The following is a 27,915-nucleotide window of genomic DNA, read 5'->3' on the forward strand; positions in this document are numbered from 1 at the left end:
CGAGCCCTGTATCTGATTGAGGAATCACTCATCTTTGGAAAAGAGAGTTTATTACAGAGAAATGTCTCTTTCCAAAATAAAAGCTATACTATACGCTTCTTCTGGGCTATATTCTCAGCAGCATATTAACCATATCAGGTCCCCATAAGGAGAATCGTGTGCTAACGGCTGTCTAAATGACTCGGATAAAGTTTGTATGCCTGCTTGTTGTTTTTGTCTGCTTCCACTTGTCTTTGCACTAGGATGGTATTGGGTAAATGTGCAGTCATATTCTTTGTGTTCCCACTAGTGCTGTCAGCCTTAATCTGAAATTAGGTTAACGCCACAACACGGCAAATCTCCGTTAACGAGCTACCGCGGATTGCCCCGTGTGTGGGGCTGGACAGCGTCAACACATTAACGAGCTAACTGCGCTAACACACTAGTTCCCACTCATGTAATTGAGCATTGCTTGGCACATCTGACATACTGTTTTACTTTAGTCCATGACACGCTTACCTTCAGGGTCATACGTCACATGAAGACCAAAATAGTTCCAGATCTGAATGAGAGTGGGGGAGGTTCAATTTGCCATGTTGCAACAAGCTTAACTTCTGTCTCGCTAGCTTGCCCTGCGCTCAGTGAATCTGTGTTCGACTACTCCGCCTAGGCTGCACTGTCGAGCGCAGATCCACTGAGCGCTCAACACAGACAGCATCGTCAGAAGGAAAGTTGATAAAATAAATTAAAAATGTTGTATTGTTCGATACATATGCGTACCAAACCGAAAGCACTGTATCGAACGGTTCAATATCGATACGAGTATCGTTGCACCCCTAATATATATATATATATATATATATATATATATATATATATATATATATATATATATATATATATACCAGAAAATTGTTCATGCCAGTTGTTGAGGACAAATATACTTTTTCTAAGACTAAACACAAGAAAGTAATGTATGTCTTTTGCATGGCTTCTTATACAGTTTAATACCGTAACGTTTTGCAAGGATCTTGAGAATTAATTGTTGTACAGAATTAACAAATTATTACTACTCAATAAATATAATCACAAATTTTGAATGCAAGAAAAAAAAAACTTTGGCATTAATTTTATCCTTCTTGTTTAATATTGAAAATGTCATATTTGCAAAGCCAAACAATTCTCAATATTACACATTTTTTCAGTAGTTTTCAGCTGACAGTAATTATCACTTTGAGTCTCCTAAATTCAAAGTAAAGAAGAAAAATAAGTCAGCACACGTGATGAAGATAATAATAATAATAATAGCAGTTTTGCCCACTAAGCAACCATCCTGGAAACGAGTTAAAGGCCCAGCTAGATTAAGAGCACAGTCGGTAAATTTTCAGGTTTTATTGACGTGGTCAATGTTTCTGGTTCATCCCAACATTGTGCTGAATAGATGGTGTTGTGAACACCAAATAAGAGGAAAATGAGGTGCTCTATAAGTTTACTATGATAACGAGTAATTATGCTCCCCTGGCAATGTATTTCCTGAAGCAGTTAAAGCAGATGACTGGCTGTTTAGGTGAAGCAGTGGGACAACAACCGTCATGCTAATGTTTCCGGTAATTCAGTGTTATTGGAAACTGTCAGATCGTTCGTTCATGTTACTCATTTCTTTTCAATTGGGGATAATTTATCCAAAATTCAGGAGCAAGATCTCGTAAACCCCTCTTCCAGTCGCATGTCTATAAATGCCTTCCCGCTCCGTGTGCCTGCTTATTGTCGTCATTGGTACCACAGGGATCTGCCAGGCTTGGGAAGCACCACTGATCCTCTGCGATGCCTTCCCCAAACCTCTGTGTAAGGCTTTAACGAAGGCCTAAAATCCATCTACCATTCCCTATCAGTAAGCATTGTATAACCCGTTTGAGGTTGTGGTCCTTGCCAGTGATCTTTTTATTTTATCAGGAAGTTAAACCAGAACAAAAGAGATTCTTAATCTGTCTTGTAAGACGCTGACGTAGGAAGCATAAACTTAGCATGTTGGGGTTTTTTAAAGAAGGGAAAGTACGAGTACTACACATAACTTCCCAATGCTGAACATGACACATTAGTTTTCTGCTAGTTTATGCCACGATCACAAAGAAACATGATGCTGAGTTTTTAAAAATCTTAAAGCGAGTGCATAATCTTATGATTTTCTCTTAATCAAATAGAAATCTTGACATAATTTTTTATGCGATATTCTTGGCTTACCCTCTAAAAAACATCCTCCACGGCCTCATATAGTGCAAGAAACTAGAAAAACACAGATGAACAATGCATTCATTCCCTAAACGCACTACTACTGTGTGAAAAAAACAAGATGATGTGCTTTGTAGCATCAAAAGACTGAATGCAGATCTTATTCCCGACCTTGTACAGCTGCTTTGTATTAAAATTAATATGCAAGTCAGGTAGAAAATGATTTTTTTTGTGGGCCATTAATGTTTTAATGTAGTTGATATAAGCCCATTTTCCAGTAATAATGGGAAGGTCAAAGGTCAAGACGGAGAAAACTGTCGTAAGCACCAGCATCCCCTGACAATGATCACCAAGGACAAATGTTTTGCATTTGAGTTCAAAGCAGCGGAGTAGTAGAGGAAAAGAGCTGTGCAAGAATAGTGCTTGTGCTGGAAGAAAAATACTGATGCAGCAGTGACTATAAACAGATGGAGGATAATTCATGAAGGAGGACTCGTGAAGTGACTGCTGCGGTGAAGATTACACTAAAAATGATGGATGGAAGAAGTGTGTACTGGAGGCTGAAGATTAGGGACTGGGCTTTTGCGTTCTTTGCTTTTCAAATGTGTGTTGGTTGCAAATATGATGGATAGCAGAAGAAACTGGGTGTGTGTGTGTGTGTGTGTGCGTGTGTGTTTGTGTGTGAGAGAGAGAGAGTCAGCGGTGTCACTTCCTCTTCCTGTGAAACAGGCGGCTTGGTATCAAGGATGAGATGAACTATGTAATCCAAAAATCCTCCGTCTTTCTCTTCTTCTATCTCCCGCTGGCTCTCACATCATGCTTTCTTCTATAACTGTATGTGTTGTCACCCACGAGTCTTTGTTTCTGTGTGTGTGTGTGTGTGCGTGTGGTTGAGGCGGACCGTGCACAGAAATAGATCATGTAAAGCAGAGATTACTATCTGCACCTCAAAGCATAAACGTGTGGGCCTTTAAACTTCACAGTGTGTCATTTCTGCACACACAAGGTTACGCACTCATGCACACGAACACAGAGCAGAAGACATGCACAGGATGTGCGTCAGTGCTTGCACAGGGTGCACTCAAAAATGCATATGATGTCTGCGTGTGCCTGTGCGTGTCAGGTGGTTTTTGAGGATATCGAAGGTGACAAATGTCAACGGCTGCACTAGACAGTTACAAGCTGTTCTGTCAGCGTCTTCGTGCATGTCCGTTTTCTTGTGTGTACGAATTTCTGTGAAGGAAACTGAATGCAAGTGGCACAAAGCACAAATTATAAAGTATTTCTTAGATTTTGGAGGTGTGATGTTGATGCAACTAACAACTTAACCTCTTAATATCAACCAGGCCACCTGAGCTAAGGTTCTCTTAGGGTTAAGGTCAGGGGTTGGTTTTTGTTGAAGAAGAAAAATGTAGAATGATGTTAGCTTGGCAGATTTTGTTTTAAAAGCTTTTATGTGGAGGTTTCCAAACAGGTAAAAATTCCATAAAAAAGAGACAGTAGCTTAACCCTAAAATTCTCCCCACCTCTATGAGTCACTGGTGACTTAGTCGATATAAAGAGGTGGAAAAAGGGGATGGTACTGTGAGAACTGGAGGGCAGTTTTCTCTCTTTTTAGATTTCTTCCACATTGTGCAGTAGCTTCATTTGGCATAAAGCTAGCTTTTCATTTCTGTGAATATTTACACAAACCTAAAATTGTGTCGATTTTGTAGCTATATGGCTTTTACACATGACCTTTTTTGTATGTTAGGCTGTAGGATCTATGTTGTCTCTACCTTCTTTGTTTTTTCTTCCTATTTTAATGTCCAGCATCTGCAAATACATTTTGGTGATAAAAACAAGAAAAACAAATGAATGAGGAATTAAAATTAATTTAATTAATAAAAGGGATTAACAGAGGACCCTACATGGTATGAGGTGAGTCGGCCTCATTTACTAACATACTCACATGTGCATATTCACAAACCGGTGTTTAAGTCTCAGGGTAGACAATACTCCCACCTTTTTAGCCTGAGCATCAGTTTTTAGTTTTTTAAAGGTCATCACTTCCATGGAAACACTTTGGAAAGCTGCCCCCTTTCCCCCTTGCACCTCAGACATTATTATTTAATTTTCTTCAGCTGGAGTTTATCCTGCAGATTGCAGACAGTGAGCACAAGCCCGTTGATTTAAGATGACTCCGATATATCAACATAAACACAGTGGCAAGAGCAAAACCGGCTGGTATGTATACATCATAAATCTGGTGGTGATTTTATGTGCTCATTCATTTTTTGCGCAGGTTGAGAACATTTCTGTGCACGTATTACTAAAAGTGGGTCATTGTTTGCTTGGCACAAGTTGATGGTAATGTAGTCAAAACTGGAGCAGCAGTTTTCCAATTAAACCGCTGTTGATTCCCTGCTAGATTTATTAATCTACAACACAAATAAACTTTTGTTCCTGACATTTCATGATACTACTTACCACTAGCCTGGACTCCAGGCCTGACAGAAGGCTGCAACCTGCTGAATTTCTCTGTGGTGGAAAGTGGCAGACAAGCCATTCAGAAAGTAAAGATTTTATGTTGTACAATGAATCAATGAACTTCTGCACAGATGTGAGGACGGTAAAATGCAAAAAATGAAGGTCGCCGATACCAGTGCTGCTAATATTAGCCACACTTTGTTACCTAGTCTGACAAGACCACATAAACAAGTTAGAAAAAGTCCACAAAAGTGAGGTGAAATAATAAAAGGAAAATTTTAATAAAAAAAAAAAAGAGAACCAAATGGACACCGTGCTAAACGGTAAATTGGGAAGTAAGCAGATAAACCAGTAATGAACAGCAAACCAGTGAAAGCTTCACATCTGTTGAGTCATTGGTTAAAGCAGACAAGGAAGTGAGAGAAACACACCCGTCCACTCCGACAAAATAATGTGCTCTCATAAAGACTGTAAAAAAAAAGGCGGAGAAGGAGGTGAAGAGGAAGAAGTGTATGTTCTGTAACCATGGTGACCACAGCTTGGTACAGCGGATGCAAGCTGTGCCCTTGACAGCATCACATTGGAGAGTGAGGCTGATACACACACACACACACTTGTCGAGGGCAGACTGACGATCGTGTGTAATGTGTCAGAGTGAGTGGTCGCCCTCCTGATGTGCGTGTGTGTGTGTGTGCATTCATCCATGTGCGTGTGTGTATGTGTGTGTATGTGCAGGGCATGAGTGAGATAACAGAGTGATGAATTTGAATAGCATTAGTGGGATATGAATATTGCCGAGACAACAGCAGTTAGTTTGGTTCCCATTTCCTCCATGTAACCAGAAGTCCACTGGCTTCTTTGTTTGTGCATTCAAATGGCATGGAAAGCAGTGTGTGTGTGTGTGTGAGAGAGAGAGAGAGAGAGGGAGAGAGAGAGAGAAAAATAAAGACAGGCAGAGTAATAGTGGTGTGTCTGAGTAAAGTGCGGTACAATAAAGAGCCTCAGTTTCGCTTCCGCATCGTTCCTCATGCAAATGACAGCTTTGTTGCGCTTGCAGCCTGCACATTTCCTGTACATGCTCTATATGTGTGTGTGTGTGTGTGTGTGTGTGTGTGCGTGCATGTGTGTGTGAGTGTGTGAGTCAGAGAAAGAGAAACTATACCCATCAAATTTAGTTCATGCATATCTGCATATATTAATCTATCCATGTGGTTTTACACTATTTCACCTTCTTTCAGTCTTCACTTCACCTCCGTTGCCAGTTTGGACAGGCAGTTGCCAGCACTGCACAGGTTTTGCATTTTTCTTCACATTTATTCAGAGATGCTGGTTTCAGGCTTTCGCCTTCTTGCCACTCATCCTTTGAATGGGATGATGCCTGCTGCTCCACTTTGTACGCGTTAAAGAATTGAAAAAAGTTCTGCTTTATCGCACCCGTGCTGCCGCTAACCAATCAAATCGTGTTATGAATATGTGCTAATACATATGTTCAGTCCCTGGCCATGTTTATAATCTGAAAGCATCTTTAAACTTCCTGTAAACACAACACAAGTCATTTGTTCATTCACAAAGGTGACCTTCAGTTTAAACCCTGTCAGGGACGATTCCTTTTCTTTTGCCATCGAGTCGAAGCATCACTCGTGGCCTGCAGAGTGACGTGGCGACTGCTCCGCTCAAGAGGTGTTCAGAAAAAATAACAGGATGTTTGTGGGAGGAAGAGCTGGAGTGATGAATGGAGAGAGGACAAGGTCAAGAGAGAGGGAGGAGGGATTGTAATTAGGCGTCCCCTGCTTTCTCCACCTCGAGTCGCCTCCTGTCACTTCCAACATCCTTTCGCTCCGTCTCTGCTTCCAGTTGATTTTTAGTGATCTTTCATTTTCCCTTTTAACTCCTTTCATCCCTTTGCCTTACCATCAATCTCTCTACTTTCTTACCTTCAGCGAGTTTCTTTTTTCTCCTACTATCCATCCAGTTTCTCTTATCCTGATGGCTCCATCTTTCCCTTGCTCTGTCCTCAGTTTCCCCTTTCACCCCTTCTCCTTCAGTTCCTCACTATGCTGCCCTTCTATCTTCTTAGCATTTTCTCTACCTTTGCCTTTCTTTACCTCTGTGCCTGGTTTCTTTTTTTCATTTTTTGCTCCTTTGTTCTAAATTGTTTATAATGATCTGTAATTCCCTCATTTGTTACTCCTCCCTTCCATATTCCTTTGCTCTTGCACCCCTTTCCTCCATCCTCCATTCCTTCCTTTTTGCTTCTCGACTCCCTCCCTTCATCTTTTCATCCCTCCATGATCTCCTCTGCCAGGGAGGAACAGGTGGCTCGCCTCTGCTGTGCCACTTGGTGGCTTCCTGCCTGAAACACAGAGAGCAATAGAGAGATTGTGGCCCATGTCAGTGCACTGCCTCTCCGGCTTATAACATGTGACGGACGGAAGGAGGAGGAGCGGGAGGAAATGGAAGAGGAGGAGGAGGAGGGGTCCGTCTGAAGGCTGTGATTTCAGAGACTGAGGGAGAGAAAGCGAGCAGCAGGTGCTTCAGTGTGAAGCACTTGTAGAGGCGCACACATGCACTTAAAGATAAGAGCTACTGAGATACTTCTGTGCCCACACCAGCATGACATCATTTCCTGTCCTCACACTGTAACTCGGCACACTAAAGACCCTCTGGTGTTTGTCTCAAACTGGTAATTTAGCTGCTCTTTAACCCAGAAAGATTAGCTCAGAATAGGTCGTCCCTCTCACTTCCTCATTTGATTTCCTTTTGAGTCCTTATTTCTTTTTGCATCTCCATCTTTTGTCTTTAAGCTTCCTTTGTATAAAATAATATTTATCTCTGCACTTTTGTTCAGACATAATTATTATAAATAAACCTTAGAAATGAACATGAGCAAGTGCATGCTTTCAAAATAACATGCCCAATCTTCTCTCCTACTATCTCTTTTCTTTCCTTTGCACTATTTTTATTCCCCTGCTTTAATCTTAATCTTATGCCGCAGTTGCTAAAATTGACATATTCTTTAAAAGTGAAGGGATTGAGGTTGTTCCTGTATCCGCTAGGATTAGCTGCTGCTATAGTAGCTAGCCATCTCCATATGCATGGCATTAAGACCGATTAGCTCAACGCTAGCTCACTCACTCACTCTCAGAGTATTAAAGCTTAAAAGCTAGCACAGCTGGCTAGCACCTCTCGCACCTCTCGCATGTCAAGCGATGGGGGATTAGCACATGCTAGCGATGGTTAGCTCTCTGGCAGGCTAAGAATTAGTGCTTCAAAGACTAAGTAAATCTGGCACGACCTGAAAATATGCTCCAGCTGAATGTTTTTGATGTCTTCAAAGCAGACATACGTGTTTAACTATGGAGATATGTATGTTTCTATGTACAATTACTGGTTAAGTCTTGGTAAAACAAGTGTCCCTTTTTCACATCTTAAAATGTCTATGAGCAAGTCACCACTTGAAGCAATAACAAAGAGAAAAAACAAACCAAGAAGAGGCTCAAATAAGTTCTTTCTTCACAATTTAATTCCAGTAAACAGATTAAATGTTCCTCTTCAGGTTCACAAAAAAACTACCCTACAGCAGTTTATAGCAACAGTTACTGTGGTTTCCTGCAGTGCCATAGAATATTATCAATATTCCTGGTACCAAGTTTAAATGTAGCATGGCTATTTATTTGCAAAGACTAAACAGGCTAGATATAATGTTAACAAAAATGCATTTGCATGCACATTCACACTAATAGTAGCAGAGCTACCACACATGGCCTGCTTACAGGGGATTTATGATTCAGCAGGAAAGTTACGCCGTAGCTAAGTCATAACCACAAACCTCTCTGAAATCATACACTGAAACCTGGCGTCTGCTTCCCTAGAAATGTAACACATTGAACCTACTATTGAGATTGGCCTGTTTAATATTGTTCATTTCTTTTGTGCATTTCTGGCTACCTTTTTTATCTTCCCCCATGAAAACAACATCTGACGACCTCCCCTCTACCCTTAATGATGAACTAGGTATATATCAATAAAGATGTAGTTTGACAACCTTCAAAACCATTTCTGGCTTTTTTGAGAGTAGCTGCATAGGGAGAGGCCATCCTCATTAAAATCAGACCCAAAGCTAATCATTTTGTTCTATAAACAGGCCTGAAATATGACAGAAACTGCTGAGTTAAGAAAACAGCTTAATCCTGGTGGATTTATTTATCATCTCCATGTACAAATGAAAGATATATGTGGATATCTATATGTCTTTACATGTGTAAAATGATAATCCGTATTGGCCTTTAACACTATCCCCACTAAAGATGAAATATTCCAGCAATCAGTGTTTGACATAATGTGAGGTCTTGACTGATTAGTAATTCATGAGTTACTGTTGAGTTTAAAACAATACTGTGGAGGCAAAAGTGTGAATTGGTCTTTATTCAGATTATATTCACATGCATACAGTGCATGAAGAATAGCCACACATGTTAATAGATTCTAGATCATGTCTTAATAGATATATACATTTTGACAATAGTATTAGTATTTATAACACAATGTCACAGTTAACACTGCCATGTGGAGATTTTCTCTTCACTTCCTGTGTGTTGCTATGTTTTAGACAATCAGTAGATTATTGAGATAATACAAGATGGAATTTAGTGACTTACACACATCTTACTAATCAGACTGCGGTGGGTCTGAGTGCAGTAATAAGTCAAAATATGAAATCCAATTCCAAAATATTGTGTAAGACAATAATCTCTAATAGTGTTTTGTAATATATCGCTGTTTTTCCCCTTTAACTATCAATATTTGCTCTTATGTGTCACTCACCCCCATGTCAGCTGCTCTCCCAGCACTCTCCACCCTCACTCTCTCTGAACACACCACAGCATCAGCATTAGAGTAAAATGTTGTCAGTAAACAGGTGGAGTTTGTTGCCATGATGTTCAGGAATAACTGATTAACTCTTTCTCACATGCATGTTTCTCAGACGCATTTCTGACAACAGGTGAGTTTCATTTCAGAGCAAAGTGCGACATTTTTTTTATCATGTCAAAGCAGACGCTGTGTTGTAACCGGGCATTGTCTGAGCCCAGTGTTGCTCTCGTAACCTGTCCAGCTGGGAGAAATCCACCCTGTCTGTCGCCTTAAGTTAGATAAGCAGTTATGGGAATGGATGGATAGATGGACATGGCACGACAGCTAAATTTAAATGTTCCCTCTTGTGTGCACGCTACTCATTACTGTTTAACGATAAATCCACATGGTCTGTGTCTAACTTTTCCTCACTAAGGTTTAAGTTCTAAAAGAAGTCGGAATATTTTGCATATGTTTATGCAAAATTGTCACATCCTATTACCGCCAATGCAGTACAGAGCCCTCCACTTTACCACAAGCTCCCAGACTGTGTTTTTGTCCGGCTGCCTTTATAAACTAACCCCCAGTACTGCAAATTTCCTTTTTCCGACTAAAGTTTTGTGCACATTTTTACAGAAAATGTAACTAAAATGCGTCAGATTTCTCGAAAAAAACAGAACCTCTTCTTTTCTCTCTCCCTTCACATTTCAGCTTCTCCCCTCTTGTTGTCCAGCTCCTTTTCTCCTTTCATCACTCTGAGTGGTTCGCTCACTGTTTTTCCACAACCCGTCCATCCCTCCATCCAGGCGTCTCCCTTCTTTCAACCACTCAGTCCTTTTGCCTTCTGTTTCATCCATCACTCACTCTGATCCCAGTCTATCCCCCCTCCTCCTCTGCCGCCTCCTCCTCCGCCTCTTCAAAGCTCTGTCTATCTGTCTCTGGATGCAGTCCTCTCCTCCCTTTCATCACCCTTTCCTCTCCTCCCTCTCCTCTCCTCCCCACTCTCTTCTCATCTCCTCTCCTCTGTTCTTGTCCTGTCTCAACTCGTTGGTCTTCTGTTTGTCTCCCCTGTGATGTGCTCCTCTCTCTTTTCTTCCTCCTTTTCTCCTCCTCTATTTATTTCTCCTTCCCCCCCCCATCTCCTGTTTTCCCCCTTGCTTCTCTCTTTTCAACTTCTTCCTTCCAGCTCCTTTCCCTTTAATCTGCTCTCTTTTCCCTCGCTTCTCCTCTTGTTTTCCCTCATTCTCTGACTAACTTTTCCTCCCTTGTCCTTTCTTTTCCTCTTTCCCCTCGGCTCCTCTTTCATCCTAATGCACCAACAGAAACCCAAAAATCCAAAACAGATCCTCCTTTTTCTTTTCGGCTGTCAGTGGTAAGGTCTCTCTCCAGGCTCTCTTTTCAGTTTCAGGCTTTTAAGTGACGAGGCACGAGGCGAAATTAAAAGACGCTCAGATATCTCCACTGTTAGTTTTGAACGTATCTGTGTCTAATGTGTTTTCCACACTCAGACGCACAAACGGTGTCAGTGACAGGATTTGTCTGACAGCTGGGTGATATTAGACCTCTCTCTGAACTTAAACTACATAGGATGATCAGAAGCAGCTGTCAGGCATCTTGTGTGTGCATGCGTGCGATTTCGCGTTGGACTACCTTAGTGTCATCAGTAAAATTTGTCCTTCATCTCTCTAATTCCCACTGGATATTAAACACAGAGACATTCAACTGAGGGCCAGAAATATCTATGCAAATATGTTCAGATAAGTCCTGTTTTTCAAAAAAAATGTAAATATAGTGACGTTCCTACAGAAAGTGTGATTGTTGGCATAAACGTAAAGCACATTATGGGGAAGTATTAGAGTTAGGGGATATTTTAATGTGCTTCACATTCGTGAATATAGACGTATAAGCTAAGCTGTGTCAATTTTTAATTCAGTGAAGACGGAGAGGTGATTTATCTGCATTTAGGACCATTAAGTCAGTTTGATATCTTAATATTTCTCCTGGTTAGGTTAGTTAAAAATGTAAGTAAGAACAAGAAAGTGTGACACACGAATGCAGTAAATGTGAATAAACCTCACCAAAGAGTGAACATTTAAGTCATGGATACCAGCACATCCTGCTGATCCTGTAACTCTAGAGCCTTAAACAGAATGCTGGACAAACAACAGTGAGGTAGTCTGTTGAGGAAAAACCACACAAAGCCATGAATAATTAACTAAGACTAATAATATAATCTGAAATCCTAGAATAGTGAATCTAATTTAAATGGAGGCCCACATTCACAATACACAGTACATTTTTGTGTGGCTGGTGCTCACTTAGAACATGTTAATTAGCAGCACAAGACAAGGAACCGATGTCATGTATTAATGTGGGAAGATGCCATAATGTAAATTCACATACTGGACTACTATACTCACCTGGTTGAACCCTCTTTTGCCGTCAGATCCACCTTAATGCTTTGTGACTTAATAAGGATTTGGTCCAAAATGATATCATCACAGATTTGTCGTCTGTGTCCATGACGCCAATTTCCCGTTCGTTCTCATCCCAAAGTTGCTCTATTGGATTGAGATTTAGTTACTGCGGAGGCTGTTTGAGTCTAGCGAGCTCATTCTCATGTTCAAAAACCAGTTTGAGATGATTTGAGCTTTGTGGCATCAGAAGACAGGTACGGTGTGGCTATAAATGGACGGATATGGTCGGGAACAATGCTCGGGCTGTGGCATTTAAAGGACGCCCAACTATATTCAAACCAAATATTCTCCACATCATTACACCACCACCACCACCACTCTGATTTGTTGATACAATACAGGATGGATCGATGCTTTCATGTTGTTTACACCAAATTCGGACCCTACCATCCGAATATTGTGGCAGAAATTGATTTGCCTTCCTGTCAGCACGAAGCAGCTCACTGATTATTTTCACTCTTTCGGGCTTTCTCTGTGAAGGTTGACACTAGAGAAGGTTGTGCAGTGAAATTGAGTAGTTCAGCAGTTTGTGAAATACAGACCAGCAGGTCTGCCACCAACAGCCATTCCACTTCCAAAGTCACTTAAATCACCGTTTCTTACTCATTCCGATGCTCGGTTTGGACTTGACTTGACCGTGTCTACATGCCCAAAGGTATTGAGCTGCTGCCATTTTATTGGCAGGTTAGGCATTTACGTTAACAAATGGGGGAGTCTATGCACCAGGGTTTTAATAGTTTTGCAATTTTCATTAGTTTTTATTTTTATTTAGTTTTGACTTCAGATTTTCAATTTTATATCAGTTTTAATTAGTTTTTTACCAATTGTTTGCTAGTTTAGTTTAGTTTTTATTTTTTTGAAAATCCTTAGTTTCAGTTTAGTTTTGATTAGTTTCAGTTATAGTTTTAGTTGTGTTTGCAATAATTAAGTGTAACAAAATCCCAGTTTCATCATATCAGTCATTCTCTTCTGCTTATCCTTGGGTATGTTGCTATTCCAGCTACCATACTGCACCCTGGACAGGTCGCCTGTCTGTCGCAGGGCTAACACGCAGAGACAGACAACTCACATTCCCACCTATGGGTTCTTTAAATAAATAAATAAATAAAGGCAGATGAACAACCATTGATACCAGGCAACTATAAAATGTATATCTTGGCCCCAATGAGACTATTAACTCTTGCAGCACCGGGTGTTCGTAATTTTGGTTCAAGTGAATCGATAAACTTTTTGAAGGTAATTGACTCACACAGTTGTGTAGATATCCCAGTCCTGTTGTCTCGGGATGCATCACGCTGCCTTGCCTGGGGTTAGCTTCTGTTTTCTGGGGATGAGGGTTGAGTGTGCTCCCTTACCTTCTCAAGGTAAGCTAGGTTAGCCTTCTTGTGTGAGCTTTTCAAGTGCACTTTAAGGTTTGTGGGATTTTTTTCCCTTTAGAAATGTCCCTCATAATCTGTCTGTTTCCACTACAAGACACTTGCTTTATCCAAAACACAGTCATATTCAAAGTAATCCCAAATTGGACTCTGGCTCCCGACTTTTCCTGACATAATTCTGCTCGTGGACGGAGCAGCAACACAGACGACTCGACTAACGTACTTGCCACCTGCTGGCATAATGAGACACAGCAAGAAAAAAATCTGGAAACTAAACTTCATTTTCACCCTTGACTATTGTATGACACGCACACATCAATGAAAACTAAACACATTTTTGCTATAAATTCAGTTAATTTTAGTTAGTTTTGTGAACACTCATTCCAGTTTTAGTTAGTTTTCCTTTTTTTGTTTTTATTTTTATTTCCGTTAACGAAAATGTTTTTTCCCTTCTAGTTTTCGTTATTTCGTTAGTTTTTGTTAACGATAATAACCTTGCTATGTACCTAACATAGTTCCCTATGAGTGTGTCTTTATTTGGCTGCTTTATTTGTGGAGGATTTAGGGAAATAACTGAAAAAAACATGCACATTAAATAAAATCAACACATCATAAATACATGCATACACCCTGACATGCATTTGCACATGAACATGTACATATAAAGGCACATACAGGGACGAAGTTGCTGCTCATGAACCCAGTCACTGTTTCTGGCCTCCTCACCAAACCAAACTCTGTAATTTATCTCCATCTCTCTCTCAGGCTGACCTCAGGCTGTTAAAGGTTTCCAGTTGGGCTTGTGGCGGGCAGAAATGTCAGAGCTGTGGATTCCAGCGGCGGGCAGAGAGGCTGCTACAGTATGTGGTGGGAGACTGCGATGCTGTAAGTGTTTCTGTCTGTGTGTGTGTGGTGATGCTTTTCTTAGGCGGTGTGAGTATGTGATGAAAGGAAGGCTGCTTGATGATCTGAGCTGAAGAATGCTAGAGAAGGTTTCCCACCTGCCCTGTTGACTTTGGGCATATCAACACCTAAGTTATTTTTTGTCTAAGGACTCCACGGTTCCTGTTCTTGCCCGAGAGTCAAAAACAACCATGTGTTTACGTGTAGTTTGTCCACTTTGAGTGAGTCTCAAGGTTTGTCCTGACCTGCACTTGAGGGAAAGTGGAAACGTACAAAATAACCCCCTCTGATGACATGTGGTCACAACGAAAGAATAGACTTTGTTTGGAGAGAGTTTTGTTTAGAGAAGCAGGTTGGCTCTAGAACAGTAGGTTGGGGAATTACTGGAAAGCAGTCAGGTGCACGTATATGACAAAATATGAAAAAATATTGAAAGATTGTTGGAAAACAGTCATTTTGTTCTGTATCTTTAAATCTTCAACTTTATGTAGAATTTGTCCTTTCTTGCCTCTTATCTCCACTGCGATCATTTTTCGTCTCTACATCTTCCCTCTGCTCCTTTCTTCCTGTTTCTCAGATGCTGCTCAGGGCCAGAAGAGTTATATTTAGCTCTGCTCTCCTCCTCCTCCTCCTCCTCCTCCTTTCTGCCCTCCGTTTCTGTGTTTTGCCCCTGCAAAGATGGCTTCATTAGCCATAGACCTCAGCGTGAAAACACACACACACACACAGACACACACGCATGCTGGGGTAGAGAAGGGGATAGAGTCTGTTACATAAGAGGCTCTCTTATATAATTTGATGCATATTTGATGCTGAATGGTGCAATGGCAATGCAGAAAGCTGTGAGCGTGTGTCTTTGTGTGTCTGTGTATGTGTGAGTGGGTGTGTACATAAGGTAAGCCAGATTTGTGCAATGTGGCCTGCCCTTGCCCTCCCTGAGTTGTTACGTCAGAGGGAAAGCTAAAGGTGAACGGGCAGTCACAACTAAAAGAGTGTGTGTGTCAGTCTGTGTGTGTGTGTGTGTGTGTGTGAATCTCCAAAGTATATTACAGCTCAGTATGAAAGAACTGTTTTGATACTGAGCTGCTTATATGTTTTTTTTTTTTTTATCAGTGTCATCTTACCAGGCTTGAGTTTGAAAGCTGGTCCTGTGACTCGTGTACTTCTCTCTCTTCTCCATTTCCTCCTCTGCCATTGATCTAAGTAGACTAAGAGGATCAATGAAGGTTAATGGCTTTCTACCTGGGTTCACCTCATCGATGCACTTCATCAGGAATGCCCCTGCTGGCTGCACACTCAGGATACAGAAAATAACGGAGGGAAGGACTGCAGACATTTCATTAGATGTCGCTGTCAAACAAGGTCAGCTTTTTTGCTGACTTGTACTGCTTCAGGTGCTTTACTACCAAAGATTTATCTTGAACGGTTGCTCAAGATTATTGTTCAGATTAACCTCATGAAAGGGAAACTTGAGAACTAAAACTTGACTGACTCATGAGGGACAGATCAAGAAAGGAACTGCCATAATTTAATCTAGAAGGGTCTGAGATATCTGGCCTTTTATTTTGTCCTGAAATGTCCTACATTTCCCATAATGCAGTTCAGAACTGAGGTTTACTGTCTGTGACAATTAAACGGAATCTGATGTTAAAACTGCCCCTTTCACCACATTTTTATTTGTTTCCTCAAAAGCATGAACTCGCTTGCCTCATGCTGCCTTCAAGTCTTGTGGGAATTTTAAGGCTTTGGAGCAGAGTTCACACGAGCAAGCTAAAAAAGGCTACAAAATAAACAGAATGCAAAAGAAAGAAAGTCACTAATAATTGTTGATTCGTGGATGGGTGTAAGTTCACTTTCAGGGCTTTTGATTTTCTTTTTTTGCCTGTAATATTCATGTGGAGCTCTGCTTTTTTTCTGTGACTGCAGCATTGTAATAACTGTCAGGTTGAGAAATGCATGAAAGTATGACTGCTTTTCCTCTTCATTGCATTAGAGTAAAACCAATGTTGTAGGTTTATTTTTCTTGGAAGTAGTGAATGCGTAAACTGTGGTTGACATGTACAGACTTATGAAATGGCGTTAAACAGGAAATGTGGTGCAGACTGATTTATTAAGAAAGAGCAATGTTTTCCCATTAAGATCCCAGCACTGCTGCTAACATACCACAGATCAGGCCACTTAGATATTTCATTTGACTCTATTTTCAGTTCTGTAAAGATCAGCAGCAGCAGCAGCCAGTCAAGCTTTACACTCTATGGTCAAAAGCCTGCCCCGCTAGAGCTCCCAGTTGAGCAAAGCTGTGGTTATACTGGCAGCTCCCAGGTGGGAATGTGTGGCATTCCCTCTTATAGGAAAAACAACAAAATAAAAACATTCCCACGCCACCTTAATTAAGCTTTCCTGACATGCTTTAAGTTTTCCGGGTTGCCAGAATCTGTACTTTGGTGGTAAACAACTTGTTTTAAATTTGTATTTGTCGGGAAGTAGCCGGTGACTCGTCAGCTGGCTATGCTGCACATTTATTTATTTGTTTCCATTCTTTAACTTCTGGGAGGAAGTAAGTCATAGTGAGTCTGGCAAACAGAAGCAGCTAAAATGGAAAAACAAACTCGTTCATAACATCTAATCTCTACACAAAGAAAATCTATCAAATTCTGAGACAACCAGGTGCCACATAGCTCACTTGGCGTAGTGCAGGACCCGTAGGCTGAACTCTTTCCTGTATGTCAGCCTCCCACTGTCTCTCCCCACCTTCCTGTCTTCTCTATAATTGTTGCTATTTAAAAAAGGCAAAAGCCAAAAATAAATTCAGATAAAACTGAGACAGAAATGTTGTGTTAGGAGAATCGACATACATGACGGAAAAGGTACAAAGGAAGTCACAAAGGCAGAAAAGATAATTGCTGTGTTGTTGTGCGCACATTTGAAAGTGTAAAAGGTAGAAAAAAAGGAGTAATAGTAAAGTGAAAATGACGTGAGATGAATTGTTTTAGCTACAAATTTAACAACAATATGAAAGTTCGCCTTTGATGCCCTTGTTCTCCCAGGTTTTGGCAATCGGGGATACTGAAGTACATGAGAAACTATTTACTGTTTTATTTTCATTTTCATGGGACTATGATTACTCATCAATAATTCAATTACATTAATTTGAGTTTAATTCTTATTATTTTTTTAATATATAGCACCAAAAAGCAACAAGAGTCACCTGTGGGTGCTCTATATTGTACGGTAAGGACCCACTTTTGAGGAGTGAGATTCAAAGGATGTTGTTTGATAAAGTTTCATGGTGACTAGCTTGTTCTTTAAATGATTAATACTAAGCAAAAGTCCTACACATTGCCACTCTTCCAGTGGAACACACTAATACCAACTGCCCATGTAAATGTGTGTTGGTGTGCATCCTTGCATTCAGATATCATCCGGCAGCCAGCTAGTCGTGCTACCTGACCTAATTTCCTGCCAGTAACAGGAAGTCTGCCCTTCTGCTGACATTGGTGTAACACAGGAATCCTTCCCCTCTGTGCAGTCGCTGCCAGATAATGAGGTTGCGTAACAATTAAACTCTTCACAGTGTTGTTAGTATCGATTAGCACGCTCCGTCTGACGTACAACAGACACACACAGGGGCGCTCAGTTGCCAGTCCATCAGCTGGCAGATCAATCAGAGCCTAATGAGATAAACGAGCTCACTAATTAGTTAACGAACCACTGGCTGACTGACTGACACAAGCACACACAGAATCGGCCTGGCAGCTTCTCCTCTTGTCAGCACAGGGAAAGGGAAGGTAAGAGTCTCTTAACGAACTACTTCTCAGTAGATCTATTTGAATCTGTAGAAGTGTAAAAAATTTAAATACCCTCAAAGCTGAAAGTGCCATAACTTTCATGTTTTAGAAGATATCAAACTGAATCTTCTCCACTTAACTTATAATACACACATAAGACTTTTCAATACTTGTTTTTAATGGAAGTTTTTTTAGTCCACTGTTACGTGTCTTTATCACAGTGACCACAACACAATTCTTTATACTGCAGACACATTAAAAACATAATATTAATTGTTCAATCATAGTAAAAAGACAGTACACCCTCTTTAAAATCAAAGGTTTTACATATCAGGACATAATAAAGATAATCTGGTCCTTAGCAGATCTGTCAGATATAACCTTAAATGAATTAAAGCACATGACATATACTGTTTCATTATTTAACAACAATTGATCCAAAATGCAGCCAAATTGGGTCATTTAAGTCTGAAAAGCACTTCCTATGCCAGTAACTGAGCTGGAAATTTACCTTATTTAAGCTTAATGCTTTCATGGTAGCATTACCTTTGGTTGTTTTTGATTATTATGCCTTTTTTTTTTTTTTTGGTTTTGTGATGCAGGAAGTCAGGAAGGTGGTGTGGCTCTAAATAAACAAGCTGAACATGTCACTTCTTTAGCTTGGACTGTTGCTGATGAGTGTGTCCCACCTCACAGGATCTTATTACAAAATGTTCCCCCCACATTTCCATGACAACTCACAGGTACACAATGAAACTAATGGGTAAACACACACAGATGAAACCCATCTGGAAAAAGGACAAGAGCTGTTTTATAATTGCTATAAAAGGCATCGGGGAATTGGCACGATGCAGAAAAAGACTCAAATTGGACTGAAATTAACTAAGAATCGGGGAACTAATTTTAAAATTCATCTTGTCTTGGAAAGACTCCTTATTTAAAGCCTTGATTACATTCCTCTTAAGAACCCAACGGCCACATGCGGTCTGATTTTTTTTTTTGTCTTTACATGTGAAAGTGACCTGCGTATTGAAGCCTGTCAGTTATTCTGACTCAGTCAGCCGTGATGGACAGCTCTGCCCTCCTGGTCCTGTCATGCTGCTATTTATCACAGACTTTTTATGTGACTGTGCTTGTGTGCGCTTTGGCATGGTTTACTTGTGTAACACTAAACTGGATACCCCTGATGTCTCAAAGAGGCTTCTGTGAAACAAGCACATATCTGGAGCGTCCATGGGGACAGCCCGAATAATTTTAGCATCGCGGGGCAAGCCTGGGCCGGATGACATGCAGAGAGACAAATAGCTGAACAGACAGAAATACAAACAGACAGACAGATGGCTGTCACTAAGGTTCAGCTAAAATTGTGCAGAATATTCTGGATGCATTTTAAAAAGTTAAAAGGTTTCAGATGTTAGCCTCCTTTGACCTGTTTGTGAAAGCCAGGTTGTCTGTGTGTTAGGGGACTCATACCAGTAGCATTTAGGCTAACTCGGGGTCATTTGTGAGAAACCATATTTGCAATTCAGGAAGCTATTCTGCAAGTGGGCAAACTCTGGCTCATTGAACTAAAGTTCCCAGACTTTCCCACGCTAAACCATCCTGAAAAGGTGATGTAAAATCTTAAATCATATTGTAGATTTTTTTGTGTGTAATTACAATTCACATTATCAAAATATGTCAAAAAATACACAAAAGTTATTAGCAGGAACTGGCCCGGGGGAAACTTAAACCCAGGCCATCGCAGTAGCCTTTCAGCATATCGGTGATCCCTTCATATACTATGCTATACTGCACACTATACTGGCAGGTGCCATAATTCTGGGCAGACTTTATCCAATCCTGGATTATTACAGTTACCAGATTTATGGTCCAGATTTACATGTCATTATTATTACAATTTGGGGACCTTTTAGTGAGTTGGAGCAATGGCTTTTTTTTTTTTTTGTAGCCAGAGCAAGATTTTCTGTTCAATCTGAAGCTAAATCTCTATCACATGATGGCTGCTGGTTTCCAAATTGCATTTCTGTGAATGCAGTCCCTCCTTTGCTCACCGCTGGGACCAGTTTTCCTTATTAAAAATTGTATTGCTTACCTCTCTATTCTACATAGTGACGCAGATAACTGAGCGATTACTCTCACATTAATGAATACAATGTGGAGATTAGAAAATTATTTTACTGTTACTATTCATAACCATTATCATTACTATTGCATTACTTATCATTTATCATTATCATTTCATCAAAGCATTTATTGAAGCTGTTGATGTTATATTAACCCTTGTGTGGTGTTCATATTTTTGTTACTCAGCCAGTGTTCATGGGTCTGGTGGACCCGCTAGAGTTTTGGCTTTCCAAATTAACACTATCAAACAATTTTATGTTAAATTACTCAACAGATGTTTACTTCATCCCAATTACAAGCCATATGAACAGCAAACATGATTTTTTTTTCCCTTTACCTTTGTTAGATCACATTTATGAATTAATGTGCTTCTCGTTTTTTTTTGTTTTTTTGGGGGTTTTTTTATAAAATGTTATAAAAAAATAAATCAGTTATAATCAAGTGGAGTGAGTGGAAAGACACAACAAATTTACACGTGAAGCAATATGTTTCACAACTAAATGGGATCAGCTGCTCATCAGTGGTGACATTAGGCCCAGAGTTGTAAAACAGGGGGAGGTGGTGCACACACATATCCCACACTGTCCTGATGGCAGCTAGCTTGTCTCTCTGCCGTCTCGGTTATCAAAACGGATAATCCTGGAAATTTTGTGGAAGTTTTCCAGAGACATTGATGCAAAGTAGGCCTTTGGGGTTCTTAGATGAATTTGGTCCATCTCCTTCCACCTCTCTCCAAAAACACACCTTCCTTCTAGATTACTGCAATCCAGAATAATTTTCTGGATGGAATCTGGGATGAAAAGCTCAAATGAAGACTTGATGTCCTGCACATGAGTACCTGTCAGCCGTGTTGGCCCTGGCTTATCACAGTAACAGCTCTGCAGGGTGGCTCATTTCTTGGGCAAGACCATTCAATTTCACCAGTTATTGACATCCATATTTCTTCACTTGCTGTCTGGTGGGCTTGTTCTGGTCCTGGAGCTGGCTGCAGATGGGGTACTCGTCTTCGTTTTGTTACTAAATGGTGCTCAACCTCATCCTCTTCTTCAAAGTCACTGTCAGACTCTGAATTTTCAGAAATGTGAAATATTCTGAAACCTCTTCCTCGACATCATCATCCGAAGCCCCTCTCTCTTCCAAAATCAATTGGATGGCCCTCGCAGCAGATAATCTTTTGCCATCTTTGCCAGTGTGGTTCTTTGTCACAACTGATCAAGTCTTATTTATAGTATTATGCCCCTAATTTGCAGGTGGGACAGGGTATGAGAAAATAAAATTTGGATCCCTCAAGAAAGAGGGTAAAATGTGTGGGAATGTAAGAGCAGACGGTGTTGATAGTTGAATTTTCAACAATGTTGCAACTTTGTGCGGGAGCAGGAGGGGAAGAAAACACTATCAGCAGCACCAGAAAGGAGGAAGACAGAGTGTGGGAACACAGGACCTACACTTTCAACACTTTTATTAGACCTGGGTCCAGTGGACCCGAACACCTTGTATGTAATGTAAATGCGTGGGGGGAGGTACAGTATGAGGTCATTGAAAATTAGTTCGGATTTATGTTCTTCTCAGAAAATAAGCCAAAGCCAATGAATTTCAGGTTGAAAAAATAATTAATTGTTTAATTTTTATTTTGAAAAAAAAAAAAAATGAAAACGGGTCTCACAGACCCAAACACCATACAAGGGTTAAAGTCTGTATTTCAGGTGTTAGCATAATTACATAATAATCTTTCATTGCAGGTGCAACTGTAATCATGTTATACACATTGCATTTTTGTGCTAATTAAAGAGTTGAAGCTTGGTTAGACATGTTTTCAAGAACCTGAATTGTTACCTAAAGAATAACTGTATAAACCAGATACAGCTTTCATGAGACTCTTAAAACATAGCAGTGGTGAGGGCTTGTTGGAAATTATGTTAAATACCAGCAGAACTGTTAAGAATTTCAGCTATCACGTTTATTGTTAGATGGGAACAGGAAACCATGTTCTTTCTAAGAAGACAGGCATTTTTTTCAGAGCTACAGAAACTAATGGAAGAGCTAAAGAAAAGTCTGGTCTTTTATCTGAAAATCAAGTAGTTTTACCAAATTTACAATCCTCCAACAACCGGTTGTTGACTGCATTGTAAGGACAAATTTGCTTGCGTAGTGAGGAAGTCTTCCTTTTCATCTTTATATCTGTCATACTGTTTCCATCAAGGCACTGCGTCACAGGTGTGACCTCTGAAATTTGGGGGAATGTGGGGTGATTTGAGTTTTGTGTTGATTTTCTGTAATTAAAGTCAGGGATAACCTTTGTGTTTTGAGGTTTGGCTTTAATGAACAGAAGTTTGGGGTAAACACTGTGGGGTTTTTTTGGAATCGGGCTGGATCTGCTGTGTTTTTCACCAAGGGAGGTTTATGGTAACCTTTAAGAGCTGACGTCAGTCGCTTTTGTCCGCTGTACCTGTGCAGCCGGCCACTGCTGTGTGTGTGTGTGTGTGTGTGTGTTTGAGACGCAGGCAACAGTCTCTTTAATGAGGGTGAACTCGAAGGGTTGTGCTTAGTCTTCATTTGCCCTGCTGGGAAGGTTGCTGGAAATAGGTACTTGTGTGTGTTGCGTGTGTGTGTGTGTTATGCTTGGGAAGCCCCCTATACACACTGCAAGACTTCTAATAATGAATACCACCTTTTCGAGTAAGTCGAACCCCGTGTGTGTGTGTGTGTGAGTGTGCGCACATTGTGTCACCCCCACGGGGCGACAGGTGCCACAGGCAACATGAAACTCTGTAGACCGACATGGTGAGAGAGAGAAAGAGAGACAGTGTGAAGTGATGGAAGAAATGGGACTAAAGAGATGAGAGCGGGACTGAAGGGAGACGGAAAGGTTAGACAAAGGGATTCAGGGCCAAAAGTATGCAGGCACACAAATGTTAATCCTATATCAAGTTAAATCACAACAGGAATTAACCTAAAGTGCTTTCCAGTCAAGAAAATAGACTGTATATGACAGATGGACATAGGAACTGTGACGTCACCTTTTGGTCTTTTTTTAATCCTGGCTGCAGGAATTTTGATGTTATGGCAGGGCAGGAGAAAAAACATCCAACCAACCAAATCAAGTAGTCTAAATTACCTCTGTATGCCATGGCATTCAGATTTACTAAACTAAGAGACTTGATCCAAGCTTGAAAGGGGTGTCCACGTACTTTTGGCAGTGTATTAGAGAAGGGATTGACAAATTGACAGAGAGAGATGGATGGAAAGATAGTGAGAGGAAGGGATGGAAAGACAGGGAAGCAGAGATAAACAAATAGACATAGAGATAGTTTTCACTGCTGGAATCAGGGACAGCTGGCGTGTGCGTGTGTGTGTGTGTGTGTGAGTGAGCGTGTGTGTTGGCATGGCTGAGTTGCATAACACTCTACTGGGTCCCCCATGGCTTAGAGGCTAAAGTGGTGCCTCTCTCGCTCCCTCTTCCTCTGTGTTGAGCTAAGAGAGGTTTTATCTGTGTGGCATTTTTACAAAAGAAAATATTATTAACAAAATCAAAGTGAAAAACAATATTGATAATTTCTCAAATATGGAAAATCTTTGTGGAAAGAACATGTCAAATGCACCTTTTAAGAATCCAAATTAAAGGTGGAAAGTATGGAGAAGACGCTCGCTCATGCGGGTCTCCCGAGTGTCGGGAAGGGAAGCACCCTGTTGTTGTGACCATGCCATATTTCCCATGGTGCTTTGCTGTGGGGAAGCTCTGCTGTGGAAAGAACAGCCCTGCATTTTCTCTGCTCTATTTCCTAAGATGCTGGCTGCTCTTTGTTGTCTATACACGTATGTATGTGTGTGTATGTGTGTGTGTGTACTCCGCATGTGGGCACTTGCAGGCAGTCTTAATTGTTTGCATGCCTGTATTTGTGTATGTGGGTGTCTGTGCACATTAATGTGTGTTAAATGCTGCTTCAGGATAGCTTTCGTTTTGGTCGATGTTTAAAGCTGTGGAAAGTGGAGAAGGAGGTGAGGGCGTGCGTACAGTAGACAGCTGATGGCGTGGTAAATGATCCAAGTGAGTAATTTGCGCTGCGTACACATATTATGAGCTGTTTGCACTGCAGCCCTGACCTTTTTAGACATTACCCGAAAGACACCTTTAATTCTTCCAAAAGCCAGAAGGCACAACCACACACAATGTCCAGTACAAAATTACAGAAACGATGCAGCAGTAATCTCTGTAACTGTTAAGATCCAAATCCACCAACCCTGGGTTCTCTCCTTGCTTCCACAATCCAAAGCCAAGTGTGTTACATTGGTCATAAGTGTGAATGTGAGTGATTGGTTCTTCATCTCTATGAACCTATTTGTCTCTCTATCCCTGCGACAAATAGGTGGCCTGTCCAGGGTTTATCCCACCTCTCAGTTCACCCAGTAAAATTGAATTGGATAAGCAGAGGATGATGGATGGATGGATGGAGTAATCCACGTACGAGCCACAAAGTTGGAAAAAAAACCGCCATCAGAAGCTACAATGCCAGCTACAAGTCACTTAATGCATCATTGGTCTGCTCACATTCCATTTGTAGTGCGTCATGCCCGTCATTCATCGACAAGCTGCTTCACTGAAAAAGACGTGTAGCCATTGATTCTTCATTGGAAGTGTGAAACGGCATGAAACAGCAGTAATCTATACGAGCGAGAGAGCGCCCTGAGCGCAACTTTATTGGAATATTGGAATTTATAAATGTGAGATAGCAAATACATTATATTTGTAGTGAAACTGTTAAAGTAGTCTGCATAATAGTAGTTGTAGTAGTACGGCCCTGTTTTCGGGCCTGCTCACCTTGTCGTGTGCAAACATGGAACGATGGGCAGAGAAAGCAGCAGCGTGCCCCCCACAGACTCCAGAGGAGGCATCAGGGACAACGGGCATGACAGGGACTTAGTCAGACATGGAGGAAATGAAAAGCAGTAAGAGGAGGTGGGTTGAAAAGTGGCTTGCAGGGGCACAACAACTGAAGGCAGTACTCTGTATGAGCCAATCAGATACGTAGAAGGGCATGAGCTAAGCTACCAGCGCATGAGGGCTGACACTGAGATGAACTAATCTGGCTGGATTGTGGCTTAGCTTGACCTGGTGGCCTGTCTGCACTCATGCTTTGCTCTATTTTTCATTGTGGTGTCTTTGACAGTTACCATACAGCTTCTTGTTTTCCTGCACCTGAAAAACCAACACGAATTTGCAAAAAGACAAACAAAGACACAAATATGTGATTGAATGTAAAATATATGTGTTAATAGCATATGGATTCAACATATGTTTGTAAATGTGGTCTAAGATAGCATTATAAATCAAAGAAACTAATAACTTGTTTTGACTATTGTGGACAGACGAAAAGCAACATACACAAATAATTCCACTTCAGAGCTGAGCTCTCTTTGGCTAAATCCACCCACAACTGGCTGTGGGATATCACTTGTTTGAACAACTGTTGCTGGGTTGACAACTCCCAGTTTTAGAGTTTTTGGCTGGATCCACATCATGCCTCGTCACTCATGGGAAGAAAAGGAAGTAAAGCCCTGGGATCCTGTTGGCAACAGTCAGCCTGAAACAGGCTTAAGACCGACGGATGGAGCCGAGAGGAAGAAACCCATGATAGAGAATAATTCCAAGGGAGCAAGTGAGAGATTGGAACAGAAGACATTTCAAGGGTTTGTCTTGATTAACTGACCAAAGAAAACACACAGAGGAAGACACAAAGCAAAAGACAAATGCTACAATAAAACAGACAAATTAAATACTTTTTGGGAGACTGAATGTAAACCAAGACTGAGACAGAGCCTTGCTGGCAATGAGCCTGAGACGCTCCCGGCCATATTTAATCATCAAATATTAATGCAGTAAAGATGGAATACAGGAAATTAATATTCCCCATTAACAAAGAAGAAGAGTGAGCAGCGGCTTGTAATGGCCACGAAAGACAAACGGCCTCCGTCCAGAGGTTTACGTTCTGTTCTTACTTTCCCTGATTATGGGATCCAAATCAGGTCACGGTCTACATCCTATATGATAATCTGAACACTCATCTGTTCCACCTCACATTTATCATGCTCACTTCCCCTTCACTCTTTATTTTATGCTGTTTAAATGAATCATCTATTACTTCCTCAAAGTGTTTTTTTCCCCTTGCTGCTAAGTGCACATTGTAGCCGTGTTTCCATAACAAACTTCCCAAGATCCACCTGCCGGTCAAACGTGGACTGGACGGTCTTAAATTTGAGTTTGCGTATGTACTGGTCTTACTGGTATCTAACTAATCTACTCTAATTTCAGTGACAGTTCAAGATGATGGACGGCTTAGGCAGTAAAGTCAAACGTATCCAATGGGTAGAAAATGGTCCACTTCAGCTGCCAGCTACTGAAAGTTAAAAAAAAGGAACGGGCATACTGTATTGTCACCGGGCAAGTTTTTGTTGTTTCATGTGTTTCATTTTAACTGGACTGTCTAGTTTTCAGTATCAGCCGTTTTTAACGTGTTTCCATACCTCGGAATCACCATCCACATCTTTGATGAGAGAAAAAGGTGTGGCAGTGTCGTTTTGATGACTGCTTCTACCTACTGAGTAAACAGAATATAAATCAGTGCTTTTTGGGTGACGTCAAGAATGAGTAACTGGTTCCCATGCCAGAGCATGGAGTACAAGCATTCTGAAGCAGAGTCACAGAGATATATGTTGGTGTCTTGATGCAGGAAAACTAAGTGAGTTTCTTTCATGACTCATGTGGGAGATTTGTATTTTACACTTTTTTTTACTTGCTAATTTGTTATCTTTTAATGCCATTTTGACACAAAGACGTAGGAGAATTGAACCACTGACTTTCCAGTACTCTGCCTCTTAAGCCACAGCCACCTCACTAATATAGAGGCATAAATCAACTAGCTCTCCAGAAGACAGATTTCAGCTGGTGATTAGATCCATCCATCCATTCATTTTCTTAACATCTTAACTAAGACTTGTAGGAGAGCTCAGCCTAGCTGTCACTAGTCGAAAGGCGGAGTACATTCTGGACTGGTCACCAGTCCCTAACAGGGCTAACACAGGGAGACAGACCACCAAACACTCTAGCATCCACACCTACAGCCAACTTGGAATCACCTAACAAACATGTCTTTGGACTGGGAGGAAACCAAAGCACCCATAGGAAACCCACACAGGTACAGGAGCGCAGGGAAAGCATCCAAACTCCACAAAGAAAGACCCAGCTGAGCAGAAAGTTTGAATTGGTGAGTTTCTTGCTGTGAGGCAGAAGGGCAAACTGTTGCACCACAGTGCTGCCCACCTGACCACCCCTACCTCTAGGAAAACGCAGTAAGGACCAGACCGAGCTGGTTAGCAGAATAAAATAAGACTGAGGGGATTGTCCGGTAGTAAATGATCCGAGTTACTGTCTGGAAAAAATAAAAACAAATGGCCACATATGCTTGGGTGGCTTGTGTTTTGCATCCTTTAACGACAGTAACCCTGCATACTGAAAATGAAGCATTGTGCATGTAATTTTAATGATAATAGTTTAATGTTGGCACATGAAAATGAAAAATGTCCTCACATCTGATATTATCACTAATTTGACTGTTGAATCGAATTTAAAACGATTCACCTCTTCACTTTAATTCTTTTTGTTTTAACTTGTTACGGGGCTGCTCCAAATATACTTCAGGACAAACATGGACAACTTAGACA

The 27,915-nt window shown here is 40.9% G+C and overlaps 1 protein-coding gene across 2 annotated transcripts in view; it reads left to right on the plus strand.

Annotated features, from left to right (window-relative positions):
• Positions 1 to 27,915, plus strand: part of hivep2a (HIVEP zinc finger 2a) — a 122,215-nt gene that overhangs the window by 15,246 nt on the left and 79,054 nt on the right. Inside the window, exons 3-4 of one of the 2 annotated variants that reach the window (XM_035908984.2) lie at positions 14,147 to 14,266; positions 15,492 to 15,678. The gene's annotated coding sequence lies outside the window, so the exon portion shown is untranslated. The remainder of the gene's footprint in view (positions 1 to 14,146; positions 14,267 to 15,491; positions 15,679 to 27,915) is intronic. The other variant, XM_006793511.3, reaches the window with a different exon arrangement.

This window comes from Neolamprologus brichardi, chromosome 15 (genome assembly GCF_056152115.1).
Source record: "Neolamprologus brichardi isolate AB-2024 chromosome 15, ASM5615211v1, whole genome shotgun sequence".
In the NCBI taxonomy this organism is placed as follows: domain Eukaryota; kingdom Metazoa; phylum Chordata; class Actinopteri; order Cichliformes; family Cichlidae; genus Neolamprologus; species Neolamprologus brichardi.